This window comes from Bos grunniens, chromosome 18 (assembly GCF_055505025.1).
Source record: "Bos grunniens cultivar Pamir isolate PY7600 chromosome 18, Bosgru_T2T1.0, whole genome shotgun sequence".
Classification (NCBI taxonomy): domain Eukaryota; kingdom Metazoa; phylum Chordata; class Mammalia; order Artiodactyla; family Bovidae; genus Bos; species Bos grunniens.
In genome coordinates this window covers 37,199,750-37,225,379 of record NC_141182.1, presented here as the reverse complement: position 1 = coordinate 37,225,379, position 25,630 = coordinate 37,199,750, and the positions used below count along the sequence as shown (strand labels likewise).

The 25,630-nt window shown below is 38.4% G+C and overlaps 1 long non-coding RNA gene across 2 annotated transcripts in view; it reads right to left on the bottom strand.

Annotated features, from left to right (window-relative positions):
• LOC147353499 (uncharacterized) overlaps positions 1-25,630 on the bottom strand; it is a 214,300-nt gene that overhangs the window by 112,815 nt on the left and 75,855 nt on the right. For both annotated transcript variants that reach the window (XR_015145685.1, XR_015145684.1), the window contains exon 3: positions 14,221-14,400. This is a non-coding gene — a long non-coding RNA (uncharacterized LOC147353499). The remainder of the gene's footprint in view (positions 1-14,220; positions 14,401-25,630) is intronic.

Genomic DNA, 25,630 nt, shown 5'->3' with positions numbered 1-25,630 from the left:
AGTACTTTAGTCTAATTTCTCCATGCATATGTAACATTGGACTGAGCGATGAAGCACATACACACATCACTATTGGAAGATACTTTTATGAACATAAAATACAGACCAGTTGCTCTGAAAATAGGAGTGAAAACAGAGTGGTCAAATTTCTACGGAGATTGTGAATAAACTGAAAAGCAGAGGAAATAAAATAAAAATAATTTAAATCTGTAGGAAGAAAGGCATTTTATTTTATACCATAGCTAAAAGTTAATATAATGTATTTTTTAAAAATTCAAATTTAAGGTTTTAAATACCTCAAACACAAGCATGTAATACCTTGTGGGTGGATCACAATCCAAAAAGTCAAATGGTTATTAGCTTCTTCATCTGTAAAATAGTATATCATATTTCCTCAAATTTAAGATGTCATTAATCATAAAACATACTATCTTATTTACCAAGAAAAAAATCATGCCACTTAGGTTATCATGATAGTCCATCGGTGGTAAAATACATCCCCATTTTGGAGACATTAAAATGTGAAAAAACATGTGCATCTTACATTTAGAGAAATACAATAAAGTCCTTTCCATATATTCACATAGAGAAAAAAAAAAACTCTAGTTCTGAAACACAATACAATGTTACTTTGGAGGGATATATGAATAGAATGTATAATAAATGCTTTAAAGAAAGAAAGACAGACATTTCATAGATAGCATGGTATGTTTCCTTGTCTATACAGCTTCAAAAATCTGTTTGAACTTTTCAATATATTTTTCCACGGTGGCCTTACATACCTATTTACATTAATATTAGTGCTGATTATAAAAGTATTTATAATTTAAATTTTAAAACTTTAGGGAAAAAAATGGAAAAAAATGGATCCTGATAAAGATCAGGCCTGATTTTGATCTGTAACACAGGCACTGAAAAATAAACAACACTTTAAAAGCTTCTTTAAACTTTCTTTTTCTCTTGTTTTGTTCTTTACTTCTATATGGTCCCTTCCCCCACACACAGGTGCTTTTACACTTGCTGCTACAGCTCCCTCCAACCCCTACCTTGCTCACCCAGCTTCTAGAGCCTTTCCCACCTTGCAGTAGAAGACATGCAGCTTCTATCCTCCCATTCCATTACTCTGAAGAAGGAAGATGGAGAGAGGGATGTTGACTAAAACTCAAAGGTGAAAGGACTTGGGATTCAGAAACAACTTTAGGAAGTTCAAGGTTAACACTATTAATATTATTTCAATTATTTCAACTATCTTACTATTGCAAAGGAGAAAAGGATGGTGATGTCTCCTCTGAGCATCTTAGTGCCTTCTAGAAATCCTCAAATTTTGTCTTAGTATGATAATACTTACACAGAGAGATGAAAGGAGGGACAACAAACCCAGTTGCCCTCAGCAACCATGCAAAGATGCACTGCTTATGAGGAAGGGACAGAAGCAGAAGTGAGGCAGGAGTTCTTCCAGGATTCTGGACTGATGCCAAGCAGAGATCAGCTTCTGCTAGGTGAGAGACAAATTCTCTCTTACCTAAGACCAACCACATACTCAAGGCAGAGTTTGGCTGCCGTGGGAAGAGAGGAAGGAATGCTGAGAAAACCTTAACCCCAAAGCTGAGACACACAGCAGCTTCTCAAGAGTGAGGCTGGACCAACACCATAGAGAGCTCCCTGTGCCTACCAAGAGCCCAGTACCTATCCACGAAATAAAGTGACACCCCTCTGTAGCTCAGGTAGACAGGGTAGAATGGGAACATTGAGGAAAAACCTCTGGGCACTCCTAGGCCCCACTCTAAGCACAAGGTGTTTAACCAGCCACCACTGGGGTAATCCGAAGCCAGTGAACAACTGAAGTTAACCATAACAACAAGAAAGCCCTAATGTGGCACAACTTCTGAATAGATCCATGCAACCTCCACACTACTGGCATGAAAGAAGAGAAGGCATGTCTATCACCAGGCAAAAATACTATTTAACTCAGTCTCTTCAATTCTTCTCTACACTGTGTCCAGAATTCAATAAAAAGTAAAAGACATTAAAAAATAATAAGGCAAGTCACTGTTAAATAGCCAACTAACAAGAGTAAACACAGAGATGACTTAGATATTGGAACTATCAATCAGGGACTTTAAAATAAAGTGATTAGAATATTAAAGGATCTAGAGGAAAAGATGAACATATATGAACAAACAGGAAATGTCAGCAAAGATGCAAACTACAAAAAAGGCTCAATTGGAAATGCTGTAAGTAAAAAAAAAAAAAAATAGTATTAGAAATGAAGAATTCCTTTGATGGACTCATTAGCAGACAGGACACAATGAATCTAAAGATGGATTAATAAAAAATGTCCAAACTAAAACACAAACAAACACACACACAAAGAAGGAAAACAAGAAGTTTAAAAATAGAAAAAACAGAGCTATAGGATAATATCAAATGGCCTAACATATATGGAACTGAAGCCAGAATGAAGAGATAGAAAGAAATGTTTGAAGAGAAAATTTTCCAAAATTAATGAAAACCAACAAACCACATATCCAAGAATCCCAGAGAATCTCAACCGGTATTTGTTTTAAAAAAAAAAGGAAAAACAGGCTACCAAAAAAAAAGACACAACATAGTCACACTGCTAAAAAAAAAAATATTGAAGACAGATGGAGAAAAAAGAAACATTACATTTAGAAGAAGAAAGCTGAGTGAAAATCTGAAGTACCATCACTTACATAATTTAATATCATCAAAATAAGCTATGACACTCATCTTGGCATCTAACAGAGTGTGTTTGATGTTTCCTCAGAATTTTCTCTGATCTGAGCATAGAAGTTAAGGAAGGAGGCCTAACTCTTACCCTTCTATTAATATTTACCTTTATCCCTTTGCACAGTACTGGACAAAGTGCTTGATATTCAGTAAGACTTCAGAGCAAACTTGCTTTCATACTTTTTTGCATGGTATCACTGAACTTTTCTTATAAGACATAGTCTTAAAACATAAAAGTATTTTAAAATTAATTTTATGAAACTTTTTAATTTTATATTCTCTACTTTTTATTTTTCTGAATAAGGGACGAGATAAACATTTGTGAGGTGGCTCTACACTTACCTAAATGAGGTCATGGATCCTGTTCACTTTTGATATCTCCTTTGTCAAATTCCTGAATTGAAATACTGAATTTTAATACTTCTAACACCTAATTTTAGATATACAGTCACCAATGAATTATCTTCGTACCCACAATTTCCTATGTGCACTTCGTTTTTCCTCTACAGATCACTGATTCTTCAAAACAACATCTGTAATATCTGTTTTATATTCTGTATACAACAGATACATAACAAATTGCTTGGTTACTAAGGTTAATATGATTATAATATCTAGGAAAGTCCAGCTCTGCCCTGTTTCTTCTAGGTCCCAGGCCCAAGAAGGTTGACCCACAAGTAAGCAGAGATGGAGCCCTCAGTTGAGCATCACCCTCACCTTCATCCATCTTCTCCACTGCTTGTACCCTGCTGGCCCCAGCTTCACCATTCTGGGCTCAGGTCTGCCCCAGCCCATGGTCAAATGTGAGGTTCCCTGGTCTACTTCTTTACTTCATTCCTCTACCATCACTTTATTCCCCGGTCCATGGCCTATTTTCTTCCAAGCACTGCATTTGTTCACACAGACTTTCTAGAACCTTCCTTATAAGCTACATACCAGGTACTAATTCCAGCCCCAGGAGTCAGATTCTATACAAAGAATCATCTTAAAAGTTCTGAAAACAAATCTTATATAAAGCCCAAGAAGATGGTAATACCATATACATAAGTCATTTTTTACTAGGATTATATTCAAGGGAAATCAGAAAAATTTTTTAAAAATCATTAAATCAAATAATTGAATTCCAAAATTAATAGTTTAGCGGAATGTTTAAATAGACGGAATATTAAGCCTGCCAACTTTTCAGAAAGGGGTCACAAACTGAACCTCAGGCATTTCACTCTTCTGTGAAAGAGTTTATCAGTTTTTTTTCTGAAAGTAGGTATTGACAGAAGTGGACATGAAACAACATAAAAAGAAGAGTCTGGAACCAAACAGAGAACAATCTTTGGCTACTTCACAGTTCTACCTGACACCAGTCCTATTTAAAAGGAGATAGTGTGTTCCCCCGGAGAAGGCAATGGCACCCCACTCCAGTACTCTTGCCTGGAGGATCCCATGGATGGAGGAGCTTGGTAGGCTGCACTCCATGGGGTCACGAAGAGTCAGATACAACTGAGCGACTTCACTTTCACTTTTCACTTTCACGCATTGGAGAAAGAAATGGCAACCCACTCCAGTGTTCTTGCCTGGAGAACCCCAAGGACGGGGGAGCCTGGTGGGCTGCCGTCTACGGGGTCGCACAGAGTTGAACATGACTGAAGCGACTTAGCACTAGCAGTAGCAGTGTGTTCCTCTATTTATCTGAATAAAAGTGTTCAAATGATTTGGAAAGTATAGTTTTTACTATTTACAATTTAGATATGTTGGACTGAAATTTAAAATTAATCCTTTAAGCTGCCATATTCCATGAGCTAAAAAAAAATTTGTGTAATATCTCAGTGTAAAATAACGTCACCTCGAGGTCTGTTTAATTTTGCTTTTTTAAGTAATACATTCAAACATTCCTGTTAATGAAGAATTTTAAACAAGCTAAACTGAAAGATTTTTAATAAGATTTGGGGGATGAAATCACCAAGTTACTTGTTTTTCCTCTAGTCTCTCTTAAGACTTCTCAATTTTATAATTTTTACATGAATTATCTGCCGTGAATCAGATGGACAGTATAATTTTTTGATGCCATCAATCTAACTTTCACCAGTGTTGGTATTCTTGAATGGGATACAATTTTTTATGTATTGAAGTTATTCATGTATTCATAACATATTTTATTAACATATTCCTATATTTCTTCAACTGCTGATTTCAAAATTGGAATTCTCCATTTCCAGCATATTTAGCCACTGTTAGTTTTAACTTTGAAACTGCCATTTTTGGTGGCCAAAATGGTTCAGTCTAATACTAAATTTGCCAACATCCGCTGGATCATGGAAAAAGCAAGAGAGTTCCAGAAAAACATCTATTTCTGCTTTATTGACTATGCCAAAGCCTTTGACTGTGTGGGTCACAATAAACTGTGGAAAATTCTTAAAGAGATGGGAATACCAGAACACCTGATCTGCCTCTTGAGAAATTTGTATGCAGGTCAGGAAGCAACAGTTAGAAGTGGACATGGAACAACAGACTGGTTCCAAATAGGAAAAGGAGCACATCAAGGCTGTATATTGTCACCCTGCTTATTTAACTTCTATGCAGAGTACATCATGAGAAACGCTGGACTGGAAGAAACACAAGCTGGAATCCAGATTGCCGGGAGAAATATCAATAACCTCAGATATGCAGATGACACCACCCTTATGGCAGAAAGTGAAGAGGAACTCAAAAGCCTCTTGATGAAAGTGAAAGTGGAGAGTGAAAAAGTTGGCTTAAAGCTCAACATTCAGAAAACGAAGATCATGGCATCCGGTCCCATCACTTCATGGGAAATAGACGGGGAAACAGTGGATACAGTGTCAGACTTTAGTTTTCTGGGGTCCAAAATCACTGCAGATGGTGACTGCAGCCATGAAATTAAAAGACACTTACTCCTTGGAAGGAAGGTTATGACCAACCTAGATAGCATATTCAAAAGCAGAGACATTACTTTGCCAACAAAGGTTCATCTACTCAAGGCTATGGTTTTTCCTGTGGTCATGTATGGATGTGAGAGTTGGACTGTGAAGAAGGCTGAATGCCGAAGAATTGATGCTTTTGAACTGTGGTGTTGGAGAAGACTCTTGAGAGTCCCTTGGACTGCAAGGAGATCCAACCAGTCCATTCTGAAGGAGATCAGCCTGGGATTTCTTTGGAAGGAATGATGCTAAAGCTGAAACTCCAGTACTTTGGCCACCTCATGCGAAGAGTTGACTCATTGGAAAAGACTCTGATGCTGGGAGGGATTGGGGGCAGGAGGAGAAGGGGACGACAGAGGATGAGATGGCTGGATGGCATCACTGACTCGATGGACTTGAGTCTGAGTGAACTCCAGGAGTTGGTGATGGACAGGGAGGCCTGGCGTGCTGCGATTCATGGGGTCCCAAAGAGTCAGACACGACTGAGCGACTTATCTGATCTGATCTGAATACTAAATTTGGAATTTAGGTAAAAGGTAAAACAAGTACTTTCAATTAGCAGTTTTACTTCTGTCTCTTACTGGAATGATTCTCACTTTCCTTTCTCCTATGAACTAAAGTATAATTTTCTGTCCTGGGTATTTTTCATAATTTTGAAAATATATACATGAATCTGCCTCTAAGACTATCTTTCTGCTGTTTTGACTCAGGTGTTCTTGAATAGCCACCCATTCCAACTTTGAGGGAGCCACAAGCTTAAATGCAATGTCAATGCAGATATTCAAAGACAGGGTGGAAATAAGGGTATTTTATGTTCTTCTAAACAGTCTTCAAATTCTACTTCAAGTGGCTTCAAGGATTATTATATAGAAGGTTCTTATAATTCTCTTGCAATGTGGTATTGTGCCCTAAAGAACCCAGAAATACTCAGAAACTGCAAACATAAAGAATTGATAGTATAAAAAGAATTTTAAATGGCAAATAAGTCTTTCATAAAGATATTTACTTTTTGAACATCTGGATATCAAAAAGATTGTACAGAAATTCCAGGAAAGAGTTATTTTTCTTTCGAAAATATTAAAATGATATTATCTATAATAACTTACTATGAAATGTTTTTTGTAACCAATGCTTTTAACTTATATTTTCCACCTTGGATTAATATGTGTATTTTGCATCTGAGAAGGCTAATTCCTTCCCAGATCTCACCAATACAAAATACTTTGTCTTCTGTGTTCCCTGCTATTACCATCATCTGACCCTCCTGCTATCTTATTCTGTTAGTTTTGATACATATGTACATACATACATCTCATCTACTATCTGAACACTCCTTGAGGAGAGAGAATATATCTCAAATTTCTCTGTTTCTCCCTCAAAATCTTGTATACTGGAAATATCCTTGCACATCAGAGCTCCCATCTCTTGTCCAGCTATTTTCCCCCTTAGACCAATTAGTTACTCTTATCGGCATCTTTCCTATTCCATCTTTCCTGCTGTTTCTAGAGAGGCAAGCACAGTGGTCTAGGCACAAACACACCTTAGTTTTACTTCAGAGCTACAACTCAGGTGGTAAGCAGATTCATGTGCTTACAGCTTCTGTGTTCTGTGTAATCCCACAATGTATGTAGGTACTACATGAAAAATTAAATCAGGTATTAGCTTGAAAGATCTAATGGCCATCTCAAATGTTTCAGGTCTCAAGTTTAACCATATTAAATATTCTTGTATTACTAATTATTCAGAACTGTTAATAATATCCAGGTACAGATTGAGTCACTTCACTAGAGAAACCCACTCTCAGTAAGCCCAGAAAATTCAAAAAATTTTTATATAAGATCCAAAGGAATCTCCAGGAGAGATACCTTTCAAATAAGCACACAAATACTTTCTACCTTATTTTCTAATGATTAATATTACACTCAAGTAGTACATGGACAGATTTTCAAGGCTAAAATCTAAGGCAAATGTCCAGATAATTAAAGTGAAATATCACAGTGCTCATCTAAGTAACTCATCTAAGTAACTGAAATAATTTAGTTATTACTAACACGTAGAATCAAGGGCCTACATATGGACACCTTATCTTTGACAAAGGAGGCAAGAATATACAATAGATTAAAGACAATCTCTTTAACAAATGGTGCTGGGAAAACTGGTCAACCAGTTGTAAAAGAATGAAACTAGAGCACTTTCTAACACCATACACAAAAATAAACTCAAAATGGATTAAAGATCTAAATGTAAGACCAGAAACTATAAAACTCCTAGAGGAGAACATAGTTAAAACACTCTCCGACATACATCACAGCAGGATCCTCTATGACCCACCTCCCAGAATATTGGAAATAAAAGCAAAAATAAACAAATTGGACCTAATTAAACTTAAAAGCTTCTGCACATCAAAGGAAACTATCAGCAAGGTGAAAAGACAGCCTTCAGAATGGGAGAAAATAATAGCAAATGAAGCAACTGACAAACAACTAATCTCAAAAATATACAAGCAACTCCTACAGCTCAATTCCAGAAAAATAAATGACCCAATCAAAAAATGGGCCAAAGAACTAAACAGACATTTCTCCAAAGAAGACATACAGATGGCTAACAAACACATGAAAAGATGCTCAACATCACTCATTATCAGAGAAATGCAAATCAAAACCACTGTGAGGTACCATTTCACGCCAGTCAGAATAGCTGCGATCCAAAAGTCTACAAGCAATAAATGCTGGAGAGGGTGTGGAGAAAAGGGAACCTTCTTACACTGTTGGTGGGAATGCAAACTAGTACAGCCACTATGGAGAACAGTGTGGAGATTCCTTAAAAAACTGGAGATAGAACTGCCTTATGATCCAGCAATCCCACTGCTGGGAATATACTCTGAGGAAACCAGAATTGAGAGACACGTGTACCCCAATGTTCATCGCAGCACTGTTTATAATAGCCAGGACATGGAAGCAACCTAGATGTCTATCAGCAGATGAACTGATAAGAAAGCTGTGGTACATATACACAATGGAGTATTACTCCGCCATTAAAAAGAATACATTTGAATCAGTTCTAATGAGGTGGATGAGACTGGAGCCTATTATACAGAGTGAAGTAAGCCAGAAAGAAAAACACCAATACAGTATACTAACGCATATATATGGAATTTAGAAAGATGGTAACAATAACCCTGTGTACGAGACAGCAAAAGAGACACTGATGTATAGAACAGTCTTCTGGACTCTGTGGGAGAGGGAGAGGGTGGGATGATTTGGGAGAATGGCATTGAAATATGTATAATATCATATATGAAACGAGTCACCAGTCCAGGTTCGATACACGATACTGGATGCTTGGGGCTGGTGCACTGGGGCGACCCAGAGGGATGGTATGGGGAGGGAGGAGGGAGGAGGGTTCAGGATGGGGAACACATGTATACCTGTGGCAGATTCATTTTGATATATGGCAAAATCAATACAATATTGTAAAGTTAAATTTAAAAAAAAAAAAAAGAAAGAAAAAAAAAAAAAAAGAATCAAGGGCCTAGGGTTAAGTTCCTGGTCCTGTCACTACCTTCCGCTGAGAGGACTTGGAATGGTCATTTAATCTCTCCAAGTGTGTTTTCTCATATCTTGAGTGAAGAAACTGTCCATCTACCTGAGAGAGATACTTTGAAAATTAAGTTAGAACACGATTTCTCAACCTTGGCACTAGTGACATTTTGGACCTGATATTTCCTGTTGCAAATCTGTGCACTGTAAGATATTCAGCCACATGTCTGGTCTCTACCCACCAGATACCAGTAGTATACACACACACTCCAGTAAGAATAATCAGAAGTGTCTTCAGACATCGCCAAAATCCATTGTGGGGAGGAGGGCAAAAATCACCCCCACACTCAGTTGAGACTGACTGAATTAAATGGTTTATATAAAAGCCTTCATTTATACATGGAATACATATAGGCCTATTATGTGCCAGACACTGTGCCCAAGTCAAATAAGATGTGATTCAAGCCGTCTAATAGTTTACAGTCTAGTAAAGGAGACAGATAAACAAACCAACGTTTGCAGTGATGGCAGTTTGGGAGCCTGTGGAGGGGCACGGAACAAAACATTTTGACATTAAAGAGTAGAAGCCACAGGATTTGGTAGCTAAATGGATGTGGGGGAAAAACAAAACGTTAAAAATGGTTAATTATTATTTAGCATATAAGTCAAAGAGTTTTTCCATAAAAAAAGGAATATTTCCCAGAAGAAAACTCACACCATGTAAGTGGTCACAAAATAAATATTGACTTCACTGTAAGGGCTTTAATTTTAACCAGTGGAGGAACACACATAGAACAACTACTCCCTTTCATCCATCCAATTTGCACTCATCACCAGAATTATCAAGACCAACAGGGGTTGTCTGATTCCTATACTGTAATTGGACTATCAAGTCCACAAAAAAAAGGCAGTAGCATGATAAGGAACAATGTGCATAGTTTATGGTTTCTTTATTTCATTCACTGAAGAACACATAATTTTAACATTTTCTAACAGTTTTATTCTATAATGAGCTTTAAGCCCAAGTTAAATGCATCTGTACCAATGCCACAAAAAAAAAATAAACCTGCATCAGAGTGAAAAACCACCTTTCTCCCATAACAGTAGAGATGTGCAACTTTTCAGTACATTATCTTCATGTGAGGTCCACACAGAGGTGACTATTAGCTCTCCCTTGCTGACAACATCTATCCATTATCTCATTGCAGTTTCTAGCTTGTGTGGCACCAGGAAAGTGTAGCTTAAAGACACAGAACACAGTATTCATTAGAGGAAAGCTAGTTAGAGGCTGCTAATGGGACCCTTTGGCTTCTGGTCCTGCCGTGATTTTTGAATGAGATCCAAATGCCTAACCACGTCAATTCTTTTTGCAATTGCATGTTATCCAATACCCCAAAATATATGAAAGCCTTCCTGGTTTTTAGAGTTTATAACCCCCCTGACAATGAAGTTCTGTGTGGAAATATCAAAATTCAAGTAACAAAGACAATTTTTAGAGGATCAAAAATAGAAACCATTATTAGAATATAAAAACATTTGTTACTTTAGAATCCACATTTCTAAGAAAAGCAGCCTTATTAAACGACATTTGCTCAATAGGCAATTTTCCTCCATTTAATTTTCATAAATAGATCACTTTGAAATGTATTTCCCCTAACAAAGACTGCACATTAACAACAAATGATACAATATCTTTAAATTTTAATTAATGTCAAGAGATTTATTTTGCTTCTAAGCAACTTAGAGAAACATGTTATTAATATAATTTAATTTATGGGCGTAGGCATTTGTTTTCTATTTTTAAAAGGGTAGTTCTGAAATTCTGGCCCTGTCAACATCATTTAAACATTCCTGTTCCATGCCTCAATATAATAAATTAAATCAGCATTTTAATTGTGCCCATGCTTTGTGGTTCCTGGCAGCACAAAAAGATTCTCTGTGAGCATGATGTCCCCCAAAAAACCCCACTGAGTGATTAATTACTAGTCTGGAAGATATAAATACGTCTCTCAATAAAGACAGTATGGACTGCTGGAAGCTCTGACCTTATACATCTCTGTAGGACGCCTTAACTTAGCAAACATCCTCCTAATTCAAACAAGACTCTGGCTCTAGCATTCACAGACAGCTCTACTATAATACACTGTTTCTCTGTTGAACAGGGTGTTTATTTTAATTAGCATCATTTGGTACATTTACAAGAATCAGAGGGAAACTGGGATTTTTATGCATAAATATGTAACAACCTTAAGGTATATCTGGTCCCTAAGTAAGGAAGAACTGAGAATAAGAAAAAATAAACCTGAGTTTTTATAAAGCATCATCTTTAGTATTCTACCTTTAATGTTACACTCTGACATTACTCATGTTTCATTCTGAGTTAAAGGTTTGACCGAAAAACGATAACTTTATAAACAAAGACATGAACCAGTAGGTCTACCTGGCTCTGTCTAAACCTCACATATAACTGTCTGGATTGAGAAGCTATCATGGTCACTTTAGGGGAGAGAAGCTTATTAGAGAAAGGACTTTTTGGCTACCTCCCCTTACCTCCGCATAGTAAAAACAAGAATTGACAAAATTTCTAGAACTGCTTCTACAAAACCAAAATAAGATAAGAGGAATTACACCAATCACTGAAATCAGAAACTGCAAAGTCAACTTAGTTGAAAATAAAGATAAAGAAATCAAGACTTGAAGCTGGCTCTTTTAAATTGGAGAACTGTCATGTGTAGCTTTTTTAATGCTCTGCATTCATGACCATGGCATTTTTTAACAGAACTAAACACCACATCTCCTTCACCCTTTCAGTATGTTTTGCTTTTTTTTTCAAAGGAGTGGGAAGGCAAGATAACCATACATCACTCTGGCCAGCCTAGCAATCCAGACATCATGTTCCTAACTGACCTATTTAAAACAAGTTGAAAAAAAGGTTTCCTAAAAAGTCAATACTCATTTGGCTGAAGAAAAAGTCATTTGTATTCAGATTTTTACCTTGCTGCTATTTATATTGGTATTTCTACTAGGCTTTGTCAAAGATAGATTTTGAGCATAGTCATCACATTTAACTGCAAGGGTTAAATCACTCAGTAAACGTGAGTCTGAACTCAACTCCTGGAGTCGACTACAAAAGAGTCACACTATTTCAGCACCTTCCAACAAGAGGTAGAGAACCCTTGAATCTTGGCTGGTCTTGTAGCTGTGACCATCAGAATACACATAAATGACACTACACTTATTCTGAGCCTAGGCCTCAAGAGACATTCCAGCTTTCATTCTCAAACTCTTGGACTTCTGTGTCCACCATGGAAATAAACTCAGGCTAGCCTGTTAGAGGTTCCAAGTCCATGTGGGAAATGGCCCCAGTCATCCCAGTTGTCCCAGATGTGATCTTGTGGATCATAAATCAATCAGCCCTGGCAATCTGCCAGTTGACTATTACTATATAAGGAGCCCAGCCAAGGTTAGTCAAGTTTAGCCCACATTAGATGAACTGCCCACTAACCCCAACCAACAATGTCAACCTGCAATATAATATTGAGCTAAATTAAACAGGTACTTTCTCAGCCATTAAGATTTGAGGTGGTTTTTATGCAGAAATAGATAACAGCTACAGACCCTACAACCTCATAACTGTATCTTTCCCAGGCTTTAAGCCTCAATTCAAGTATTCTACTATGCTCATGGCCTTTAACAGGTACCAGTGTATGTTCTCTGTTGACCTTTGACTTCTGATATTACTTCTTTCTATAAAAAAAAAAAAAACATTAGCACTTAAGCTAAAAAATGCCATATGGTTTTCTCAAAGTGTAGCTAAATATTTGTGTTTCACATACAAATGCTCTCTAGAGTCCATAGTTTATATTTTTCATTATCTAACACACAAAACACATTGGTGTTCCATAAATACTTGATTTGATTAGAAAGTTAAGTAGCTGGAATTTACAACAGATCTTTAAACTGTTTCTGCTTTGCTTTTCTAACTTGTGATGTGTGATTAATATTAGCCTGTTTCACCACAAAGGAGACTGATTTTACACCTTCATATCCCTTTACAAATACAACATATTGTAAGTGTCACAGTAAGAAAACAAGAACTAGATAAAATTTAAAACTTCTATATATAGTAAAAAATACAAAGAACACCATTTTGCAAAGGTAACTAGGAGAAAATAGTTATGGTATATCCAACAAAGAGCTAAAAACCAATAGCATACAAAGAGCTTCTAATAAAGTCATTTAAAAAAAAAAGACAACCCACAATAAAACTGAGAAAAATACATTGAAAGGATTCATAAGTACAAATGAAAAACATGCAAAGGAGATTAGTCTCACATATAATCAGAAAAAAGTATGTTTAAATAAGGATTTTACCCAGATTATTAAAAATTTTAAAGATTAAATAAAATCCAATATTGATCACTGTGTACAGAAGAAATAGGCTTTCACAGTACTGTGGCATGGCTTTTAGGATGTTAATTGGGAACATGCCTTTTAACCCAAAAATATTCACTGAAACCTTGTTTTTAATATAAAAAAAAAACTGAAAAACTAAGTATTCATCAATACTCTCAGGTAAACACTGACTCACTCATCCGCGGAAAACTATGCAAAAATTTAGAAGAATGTGATAGATTTGTATACGCGGACATGAAAAGATCAAGAAATGTTAAATTTAAAAGGCAGGTTGCCAAAAAAGAGTATAACACCATTTTTTATTAAGTATATAATTGCACAGAAAAAAGGCTAGAATGATATACACTAAAATAATAGCCATGCTCAGTTAACAGGGGGAGTGCAGCTGAGAGAATGAAGGAAAATAGTAAGTTTTTACATATTTATGTATTACTTGAATGTCCCACAAGCATAGATATATGTGATGTGCATACAATTTGTTTATACTACACATACTTGATCAGGAGAAAGGGGCAGAGCACAGACTCATTCAATCAAGGAGTCAAAGAAAGAGCTGTTGCTTCACAGAGGAAATCCCCACTTACATCCTGGTTCACAGCCATGGAATAGTCAGCACCGCACATAGATGAGAGCCAGGACTGGCATTGGGAGCTCCTGGATCATGATTTCCTCAGTGGCAGAGGAGAGGAGACACTGAGCAGCTAGCTGTGCCAGGGATATCATGTTTGGCATTTCAAGACTACTGTGGGGCATCCTCCTGGAATCTGGAATTAAGAAAAAACAAGCAGAAAGTTAAACTTGAAAATCAACACAGAAAGGATCAAAGGAGAGAGATGAGAGGCTGCCTAAAATAGTAACAAAGTTTGCAGTTACCAATCTCCAAGCAATCTCCTAGGCCAACCACCAGGGACTTTCACACATCGTATCTCACTCAATTTCAACAACAACCCTCAGTTGTTTTTATTTTATTGAAGGGAAAATGAACTTAGAGAGGTTAAGGAAATTAGCAAGGATCACATAGCCTATATGCACATGGTAGTGCCAAGGATTTGAATTCAGCCCTGTTTAATTCAACACCTATGTTTTTAACTATCATGAATGGTATCCCCTCTCCTGTCACAGAAGCAGAAAGTCTTCAGAGTCAGCAATACTGGATGATATTCTTGCTGTATGTGCTAATATAGCTAAGGATATAATAGGTCAAGTAAAACAAGTATAGCTTAGCCATGGAAGCACAGAACAAAGGTTTCAGACAAGCACATGGTGATAGTACCTATTCAAAGAGTCAACAAGAACCTTGGTCCAGGGATACGTTTGGTTCCACCAACAGGGGCACATGCTATATGAACAAACTGAAATTTCTCAGTGTTCCTGCATAAAGGCCAGTGCCTAGACTGTGGATTCACCAAGGCAATGTCATTCCAGAATGCCTTTTAGAGAATGAATAGCTCCAACATGGGCCTTAAGTGAGCTTCTTTTCTATTAGAAACGTCTATGGTCTTTCAGGTATATTTCCACTCTTTTTGGATATTTTAATCCTGTTCCAAATTCAGTCTAAGTGAATGACACAATCCATTGCTGAAGAATATATATATATATATATATCACAAATCCATCATAAACCTAGGCCACCTGGCTTCTCCCCACAGACCTGGCATTAACACATACATAATTGGGGTAAGTCGGGGTGCAAGAAAGGAGTTGGAGGGAAGGATGCTGTGTCCTTAAGCTTGAGAAAGAGATTTATGTAAAAATTCTGGAAGGACCCACTAATATTTTGAAAATTCATGTACACTTTTACCTATTTTGTATATTAGAGGTCTACATGAGATTTTTTTTCAAGAATGGATTACACTGCTTTAAACAAAAAAGGCTTGGACATCAATGAGGTAGAAGGAAGGGATGGCTGATGTTTGGTTCAGTCATGTAATGACTACTGTTTCTTTGGAAATTAATTCTCAGGCATTTTTGGCTATCGCTGATTGAGATGTGGTTGGAAACGGATTCCAAGAAGTTCTCCAGAATGGCTCTACCAGTGCTCTTTTTGATTTACAGCCATAAAAGAGCCATCATAATTAAACCTTCACCCCAACCTTCAATCCTAAATAGATGTAGGTTTTTTAAGCACTATGTTGGGCACAAAAGGAATGCAGAGTTTTATGGAAAGTGCTAATCATCCCTTCAGGAGGCAGAGAGAATAATCAGTATAGGCTCCACACCTCAGCTGTTGAGTTTAAACCTCAGCTGCTGCTGCTGCTGCTGCTGTTAAGTCGCTTCAGTTGTGTCTGACTCTGTGCAACCCCATTGATGGCAGCCCACCAGGCTCCCCCGTCCCTGGGATTCTCCAGGCAAGAACACTGGAGGGGGTTGCCATTTCCTTCTCCAATGCATGAAAGTGAAAAGTGCAACTGAAGTCGTTCAGTCGTGTCTGAATCTTAGTGACCCCATGGACTGCAGCCTACCAGGCTCCTCCGTCCATGGGATTTTCTGGGCAAGAGTACTGGAGTGGGTTGCCATTGCCTTCTCCATTAAACCCCAGAGCTACTCCTTAATAGCCATGTGGTCTAGGGGAAGTTGTGTAATCTCTCCAAGCATTAGAATTTTGATATGTAAGATGTAAACTACAAATTACATTGGATTATTGTAAGGACTAAATACCAGTAAAATGTTTTGTACTAAGGCTCAGATCAAATCTCCTCAAATGTTAATTTATATATTATCTCATTGGAAACAAAGATTTGAAGATAAAATCAAAAGTAACTTGGAGAACAGAAAGCAGTACAACACGGGGAGGCCATGAATTGAATAGTAAATAGGGAACAGGAAGAGGGAAGAAGGGAAACTAAAGATTTCATAATCTGCTGAGATTTGGGCTTCAGTCTATAGGGTATGGGGATACACTTAAAGTTGTTTAGTAATTCACTTGTTCAGAAAAATACATGCTAAGTGCTTACTCTGTGCCAATCACCATTTTAGTGAAGGAAATAAGAAGGTAAGTAAGGTGGGATTTCTGCCCTTGAACACGTCCATTTTTTAGGAGACACAGACTTATAATACTAAGAGATGGGAGTTATAATAAAAATATATACCATGTGCTACGGAAAAGAGAGGGTGAAGTTTAGATGACTAAGTTTTACTTCCTAAAAGTATAAGCAGCAGGTCAGAATGTGGGTTGATTAAAAAATGAAGAGAGGTTTATCACAAATGTAAGAAGATGAAGTATAACCACCCACTGAGAAAGCATAGAGTAGCTGGAATTCAAACATTTAGGTTCAGGCTGAACCTAAAGCAATGGACCCTAAAAATCTGCTTCCTCACAGTCCACAGGCCTCTCAAAGATACAGGGAAAACACTCTCAAATACTTAGGGTGTCATCTCAGAAAGAAGTTTACTCCTCTGAAGCTAATCACTGCTTGACTCTTAAGAGCAACTGTGGAGAGAATGTCAACGAAACTTTTCTCTTGTACATTTAAGAATTTCACAATCATTGCCAGTTAAGGATGGGAAGAAAAGGAAAGAAACAACAGAAGGATTACAAAAATTTTAAGTAGTTTAATGTTGAAGGGGTGATAAACTGGATAATACCTCCCCCTGACAAAGATGTCCATGCCTTAATTCCTGGAACCTGTGACTATGTTATCTTACCTGCTAATGAGAACTTTTCATGTGTTATTAAGGCTCTAGAGAAAGACATAGGGTGATAGAAGCTCAGGTTGGAGCGATGCACCTTGTAGACGGAAGAAGGGGCCATGAGCCAAGGAAGGTAGTCTTTTCCTATAATCTGGAAAAGACAAGGAAACAGATTCTTCCCCTGGAGCCTCCAGAGGGAACATAGCTCCATCAACACCCTTAACTCCATGAGACTCATTTTAGACTTTTGACTTCCAGAATTGGAAGAGAATAAATGTGCTTTCTTTTTGAGCCACTAAGCTTACAGTTAGTTACAAAATAAATAGGAAAGTAATATGGGGAGATGGAGCTTCCTTCAGAAACCTCAAAGCTCAGTTAAGTATTTTATTAACCCTCTCAACAGTTTAAAGAGAATGAAAATGGAGACAGAGAGAAGTTAGAGCAAGTCATCCAAGACTAAACAGCAGAACAGGGAAGAAAATACTACCAAGTTTAATACCCGGAACACAACATGATTCTTCCAACTCCAAAAATGCAGAAAGCTCTCTGGAAGACTATCAAGCTTCGTTTGAGTGAGAAGTTCAGGTCCTATACACAGGAAAGCCCAGGCATTTCATTTTGATGCAATCTCAGGGTCACAGTAAAAGGAAATGGTGGGTTATATTTGGTTTTTCTCACTGCCAGTAAAATAACATTCTTGCTGTAAGTGCTAAGTACTCATTCACTTCACAGCCAGGGATGCCCAGTCCCAACCCCCCAAAAAAAGTATGTCAATATTAGCCACAGAGACAGAGAGAAACTCTCTTACCCTCCCAGGGCAGTCAGTTTATGCTAAGGTTTATGGGAGAAAAAAGAGAAAAAATGAAGTCCAGAAGAAAACATATCTTTATCACTCACATCCCCAAGTAGATAAACACACTAAGAACCCTAGTGAATGCTAAATTTAGTTCTTTGCATCATTCCCAGCTTGCATATCTTGTGCAGATGTATTTAAATACTGTTATCAATAACACCACTTCCTAGAATAAATATTTTTCATTTATGAATTTATGCCCATTTTGACCATGTGAAACAGGCAAATTAAACATACACCAGGAGATGAAGATGAAGGCAATACAGCAATCTCCAGCTAAGAAATTTGAAAAAAAAAAAAAAAAATATATATATATATATATATACACACACACATATATATAGGGAATAAAGAAAAAAATCAACCTTTGATGAAATAATTGCTTCTGCTGTTATTTTTTGCTATTGCTTCAGAAATGTTCTCTCTCTCTCCCCGTTTCTTGTCCCTATAGCAAGGTGCCCTGCTGCTGTGCAGATGAAAGGTCCAGTCTCTTTAAAATTTCATGCAGAGCTCTTCACAACACTGAAGCTTTAAAGGCCCATGGCAAATACAACATATTGTTACACTTGATGGAAGGAGATAAAAATTACATGCAAAATATACTGTATATTCATTGTCTGGAAATAGTACAAACTTACAGGTTCCTGGTAACCAATATGGGCTTATATATTCTGATTTCAATATTTTAAAAAACAAAAGATACACATGGAGTGAGTATTGTAGCAAAAATGAGAATGAAAAGTCAAATCACCCATGGTTAGATAAGTCTTAGGATGTATGGATAATTTTATTTACAGTTTTCCTAAATTATTTTAGATATATGAAATGTATTTGTGTGTGTGTGTGTGTGTGTGTGTGTGTGTGTTAGTTGCTCAGTTGCATCTGACTCTTTGCAACCCTATGGACTATAGTCCACCAGGCTCTTCTGTCCATGGAATTCTCTAGGCAAGAATACTGGAGTGGGTTGCCATTTCCTTCTCCAAGGGACCTTCCTGACCCAGGGATTGAGCCCAGGTCTCCTGCATTGCAGGCAGATTCTTTACCATCTGAGCCACCAGGGTAGCCCTGTATATTTCAAAGATATCAAAAGACACAAAGGGCAAGAAAAAAAAATATTTTCTAAAACTTGTATATAACATGGGGTTCTTTACTCTAAGTTATTTTTAAATCTCTATAATAAAAAAATGGAGATGATATCTTTTTAATTTTACCATACAAAATTATTTAAAAAAAACATTAAGCATTAGAACTGAAGATACTGGAATGAAGAGCACAGTAATTCCAAAAGCAAGTTTATCAACCATTACTCACTGAGGCTTAATTACAATGGGTGAATTTGATTATAAAATTTTAAATTTACAAGGTAAACACCATTATCTATATATCAATATTTTAGGTATTTTATTGTAGCTGTTTTCAAATGGCCCCATTTAGGCAGACGCATCCATTTGCATTTACTCATTTTCTTGCAAACGTTTCAGTTCAGTCGCTCAGTCGTGTCCGACTCTGCGACCCCATGAATTGCAGCATGCCAGGCCTCCCTGTCCATCATCAACTCCTGGAGTCCACTCAAACACATGTCCATCGAGTCGGTGATGCCATCCAACCATGTCGTCCTCTGTCGTCCCCTTCTCCTCCTGCCCTCAATCCTTCCCAGCATCAGGGTCTTTTCAAATGAGTCAGCTCTTCACATCAGGTGACCAAAGTTTTGGAGTTTCACCTTCAACATCAGTCCTTCCAAAGAACACCCAGGACTGATCTCCTTTACGATGGACTGGTTGGATCTCCTTGCAGTCCAAGGGACTCTCAAGAGTCTTCTCCAACACCACAGTTCAAAAGCATCAATTCTTTGGCACTCATCTTTCTTTATAGTCCAAGTTTCACATCCATACATGACCACTGGAAAAACCATAGCCTTGACTAGACGGGACCTTTGTTGGCAAAGTAATATCTCTGCTTTTGAATATGCTGTCTAGGTTGGTCATAACTTTCCTTCCAAGGAGCAAGTGTCTTTTAATTTCATGGCTGCAATCACCATTTGCAGTGATTTTGGAGCCCAGAAAAATAAAGTCTGACATTGTATCCACTGTTTCCCCATCTATTTCCCATGAAGTGATGGGACCGGATGCCATGATCTTCGTTTTCTGAATGTTGAGCTTTAAGCCAACTTTTTCACTCTCCACTTTCACCTTCATCAAGAGGCTTTTGAGTTCCTCTTCACTTTCTGCCATAAGGGTGGTGTCATCTGCATATCTGAGGTTATTGATATTTCTCCCGGCAATCTGGATTCCAGCTTATGCTTCCTCCAGCCCAGGGTTTCTCATGATGTACTCTGCATAGAAGTTAAATAAGCAGGGTGACAATATACAGCCTTGATGTGCTCCTTTTCCTATTTGGAACCAGTCTGTTGTTCCATGTCCAGTTCTAACTGTTGCTTTCTGACCAACATACAGATTTCTCAAGAGGCGGGTCAGGTGGTCTGGTATTCCCATCTCTTTCAGAATTTTCCACACTTTATTGTGACCCACACAGTCAAAGGCTTTGGCATAGTCAATAAAGCAGAAGTAGATGTTTTTCTGGAACTCTCTTACTTTTTCTTGCATCCAGCGGATGTTGGCAATTTGATCTCTGGTTCCTCTGCCTTTTCTAAAACCAGCTTGAACGTCTGGAAGTTCATGGTTCAAGTACTGCTGAAGCCTGGCTTGGAGAATTTTAAGCATTACTTTACTAGCGTGTGAGATGAGTGCAACTGTGCGGTAGTTTGAGCATTCTTTGGCATTGCCTTTCTTTGGGATTGGAATGAAAACTGACCTTTTCCAGTCCTGTGGCCACTGCTGAGTTTTCCAAATTTGCTGGCATATTGAGTGCAGCACTTTCACAGCATCATCTTTCAGGATTTGAAATAGCTCAACTGGAATTCCATCACCTCCACTAGCTTTGTTCGTAGTGATGCTTTCTAAGGCCCACTTGACTTCACATTCCAGGATGTCTGGCTCTAGGTCAGTGATCACACCATCGTGATTAACTGGGCCATGAAGATCTTTTTTGTACAGTTCTTCTGTGTATACTTGCCACCTCTTATCTTCTGCTTCTGTTAGGCCCCTACCATTTCTGTCCTTTATTAAGCCCATCTTTGCATGAAATGTTCCCTTGGTATCTCTAATTTTCTTGAAGAAATCTCTAGTCTTTCCCATTCTGTTGGTTTTCTCTATTTCTCTGCATTGTTCGCTGAGGAAGGCTTTCTTATCTCTCCTTGCTATTCTTTGGAACTCTGCATTCAAATGGGTATATCTTTCCTTTTCTCCTTTGCTTTTTGCTTCTCTTCTTTTCACAGCTATTTGTAAGGCCTCCCCAGACAGCCATTTTGCTTTTTTGCATTTCTTTTTCTAGGGAATGGTGTTGATTCCTGTCTCCTGTACAATGTCACGAACCTCCATCCACAGTTCATGAGGCACACTGTCTATCAGATCTAGTCCCTTAAATCTATTTCTCACTTCCTCTGTATAGTCATAACGGATTTGATATAGGTCATACCTGAATGGTCTAGTGGTTTTCTCCACTTTCTTCAATTTCAGTCTGAATTTGGCAATAAGGAGTTCATGATCTGAGCCACAGTCAGCTCCCAGTCTTGTTTTGATGACTCGGTAGAGTTTCTCCATCTTTGGCTGCAAAGAATATAATCAATCTGATTTCGGTGTCGACCATCTGGTGATGTCCATGTGTAGAGTCTTCTCTTGTGTTGTTGGAAGAGGGTGTTTGTTATGACCAGTGCGTTCTCTTGGCAAAACTCTGTTAGCCTTTGCCCTGCTTCATTCTGTACTCCAAGGCCAAATTTGCCTGTTACTCCAGGTGTTTCTTGACTTCCTACTTTTGCATTCCAGTCCCTTATAATGAAAAGGACATCTTTTTTTCAGTGTTAGTTCTAGAAAGTCTTGTAGGTCTTCATAGAACTGTTCAGCTTCAGCTTCTTCAGTGTTGCTGGTAAGGCATAGACTTGGATTACCATAATATTGAATGGTTTGCCTTGGAAACGAACAGAGATCATTCTGTCGTTTTTGAGATTGCATCCAAGTACTGCATTTCGGACTCTCTTGTTGACTATGATGGCTACTCCACTTCTTCTAAGGTATTCCTTCCCACAGCAGTAGATATAATGGTCATCTGAGTTAAATTCACCCATTCCAGTCCATCTTAGTTCACTGATTCCTAGAATGTAGATGTTCACTCTTGTCATCTCCTGTTTGACCACTTCCAATTTGCCTTGATTCATGGACCTGACATTCCAGGTTCCTATGCAATATTGCTCTTTACAGCATCGAACTCTGCTTCCATCACCAGTCCCATTCACAACTGGGTGTTGTTTTTGCTTTGGCTCCATCCCTTCATTCTTTCTGGAGTTATTTCTCCACTGATCTCCAGTAGCATATTGGGCACCTACTGACCTGGGGAGTTCATCTTTCAGTGTCCTATCTTTTTGCCTTTTCATACTGTTCATGGGGTTCTCAAGGCAAAAATACTGAAGTGGTTTGCCATTCCCTTCTCCAGTGGACCACATTCTTTCAGACCTCTCCACCATGACCTGGCCGTCTTGGGTGGCCCCACAAGGCATGGCTTAGTTTCACTGAGTTAAACAAGGCTGTGGTCTGTGTGATCATATTGGCTAGTTGTCTGTGATTGTAGTTTCAGTCTGTCTGACCTCTGATCCCCTCTCTCAGTGCCTACCGTCTTACTTGGGTTTCTCTTACCTTGGACATGGGGTCTCTCTTCACGGCTGCCCCAGGAAAGTGTGGCTGCTGCTCCTTACCTTGGAAGCAGGGTAGCTCCCCTCAGCCACAGCCCCTGCCCTTGGGCACGAGGTAGCTCCTCTCGGCTGCGCTCCTGCGCCGTCACAAATGTTTAGTGGCTATCTACTATATGTCAGGCACTGTGCTAGGTGTCAGGAATTAAAAAAAAAAAAAAACAGAACGATGTTGTTCCTGTATCCAGAGGGATTACAATATTGTAAAAGGAGATGAACACAGTAAAAGGTAAGTAAGCCCTAGAGGTCCTATTGCAGAAGTGGGGATATCATAGTAGCACAAAGAATAGCTGATCGGTTTCTCCTGTAGGAAGAAAAAAGTTCTATGCAGTGTCAGTCCTTGACCAGGGGCTTAGAAACCACATAGGTACTAATGGTATAAACCAAGAGAGCAGTAGCAGAATGAGGGAAGAGGAGACAGATTTTGGAAAAATCAAGAGTAAAAAATCTGTACAACTCAGGTACTGATTAGAAGTAGAAAGCCAGAGCATGCGAGAATCATAGGATGAGTCCCAGATTTCTAATATTGGTATCATCCACCATTTCAACAATTATTTACTACTTAATAAGTGCCAGACAGAATGTGGTCCACTGGAGAAGGGAATGGCAAACCAGTATTCTTGCCTTGAGAACCCCATGAACAGTATGAAAAGGCAAAATGATAGGATACTGAAAGAGAAACTCCCCAGGTCAGTAGGTGCCCAATATGCTACTGGAGATCAGTGGAGAAATAACTCCAGAAAGAATGAAGGGATGGAGCCAAAGCAAAAGAATACCCAGCTGTGGATGTGACTGGTGATAGAAGCAAGGTCCGATGCTGTAAAGAGCAATATTGCATAGGAACCTGGAATGTCAGGTCCATGAGTCAAGGCCAATTGGAAGTGTCAAACAAGAGATGGCAAGAGTGAATGTCGACATTCTAGGAATCAGCGAACTGAAATGGACTGGAATGGATGAATTTAACTCAGATGATCATTATATCTACTACTGCGGGCAGGAATCCCTCAGAAGAAATGGAGTAGCCATCATGGTCAACAAAAGAGTCCGAAATGCAGTACTTGGATGCAATCCAAAAACGACAGAATGATCTCTGTTCCTTTCCAAGGCAAACCATTCAATATCACAGTAATCCAAGTCTATGCCCCAACCAGTAACGCTGAAGAAGCTGAAGTTGAATGGTTCTATGAAGACCTACAAGACCTTTTAGAACTAACACCCAAAAAAGATGTCCTTTTCATTATAGGGGACTGGAATGCAAAAGTAGGAAGTCAAGAAACACCTGGAGTAACAGGCAAATTTGGCCTCGGAATACGGAATGAAGCAGGGCAAAGACTGATAGAGTTTTGCCAAGAAAATGCACTGGTCATAACAAACACCCTCTTCCAACAACACAAGAGAAGACTCTATACATGGACATCACCAGATGGTCAACATCGAAATCAGATTGATTATATTCTTTGCAGCCAAAGATGGAGAAGCTCTATACGGTCAGCAAAAACAAGACCAGGAGCTGACTGTGGCTCAGACCATGAACTCCTTATTGCCAAATTCAGACTTAAATTGAAGAAAGTAGGGAAAACCACTAGACCATTCAGGTATGACATAAATCAAATCCCTTATGACTATACAGAGGAAGTGAGAAATAGATTTAAGGGCCTAGATCTGATAGATAGAGTGCCTGATGAGCTATGGAATGAGGTTCATGACATTGTACAGGAGACAGGGATCAAGACCATCCCCATGGAAAAGAAATGCAAAAAGGCAAAATGGCTGTCTGGGGAGGCCTTACAAATAGCTGTGAAAAGAAGAGAAGCAAAAAGCAAAGGAGAAAAGGAAAGATATAAACATCTGAATGCAGAGTTCCAAAGAATAGCGAGAAGAGATAAGAAAGCCTTCCTCAGCGAACAATGCAAAGAAATAGAGTAAAACAACAGAATGGGAAAGACTAAAGATCTCTTCAAGAAAATCAGAGATACCAAAGGAACATTTCATGCAAAGATGGGCTCAATAAAGGACAGAAATGGTATGGACCTAACAGAAGCAGAAGATATTAAGAAGAGGTGGCAAGAATACACAGAAGAACTGTACAAAAAAGATCTTCACGACCCAGATAATCACGATGGTGTGATCACTCACCTAGAGCCAGACATCCTGGAATGTGAAGTCAAGTGGGCCTTAGAAAGCATCACTACGAACAAAGCTAGTGGAGGTGATAGAATTCCAGTTGAGCTATTTCAAATCCTGAAAGATGATGCTGTGAAAGTGCTGCACTCAATATGCCAGCAAATTTGGAAAACTCAGCAGTGGCCACAGGACTGGAAAAGGTCAGTTTTCATTCCAATCCCAAAGAAAGGCAATGCCAAAGAATGCTCAAACTACTGCACAGTTGCACTCATCTCACACGCTAGTAAAGTAATGCTTAAAATTCTCCAAGCCAGGCTTCAGCAATATGTGAACTGTGAACTTCCTGATGTTCAAGCTGGTTTTAGAAAAGGCAGAGGAACCAGAGATCAAATATCCCATATCTTCTGGATGCAAGAAAAAGCAAGAGAGTTCCAGAAAAACATCTACTTCTGCTTTCTTGACTATGCCAAAGCCTTTGACTGTGTGGATCACAATAAAGTGTGGAAAATTCTGAAAGAGATGGGAATACCAGACCACCTGACCTGCCTCTTGAGAAATCTGTATGCAGGTCAGGAAGCAACAGTTAGAA